A 358-nucleotide genomic window follows, 5' to 3' on the forward strand; every position below is an offset into this window, starting at 1 on the left:
ACCTGCATCCACATCTTCCCAACCCCAACCCAAAAACCCTGAATACGACTCGCAACGACCACCCAACCCAGCAGAAACAGAAAACAGACGACCCATGCGTTGCGGCCGTGCCCTCCTCTTTCTTCACGAGCTCCTCGAACGCCCAACCAACGTTTTCATTCCCTCCGCATCCCCGTCCGGGCGTCACAAGGCAAGACAAGAATTCGAATCCTCCAGATCTCGATTCCCATTCCAGCGAGGCCAAACAAAAGCAGCAAGCCAAGCCCACCAAACAGTAAACAACAAACCAAGCAAGGCACCCGCTCCCCTGTCTCGCCGGCCGCGCCGTCTCCCTCCCTCCCTCCCCCACCCCATCCAA

This window comes from Triticum dicoccoides, chromosome 3B (assembly GCF_002162155.2).
Source record: "Triticum dicoccoides isolate Atlit2015 ecotype Zavitan chromosome 3B, WEW_v2.0, whole genome shotgun sequence".
Taxonomy (NCBI): domain Eukaryota; kingdom Viridiplantae; phylum Streptophyta; class Magnoliopsida; order Poales; family Poaceae; genus Triticum; species Triticum dicoccoides.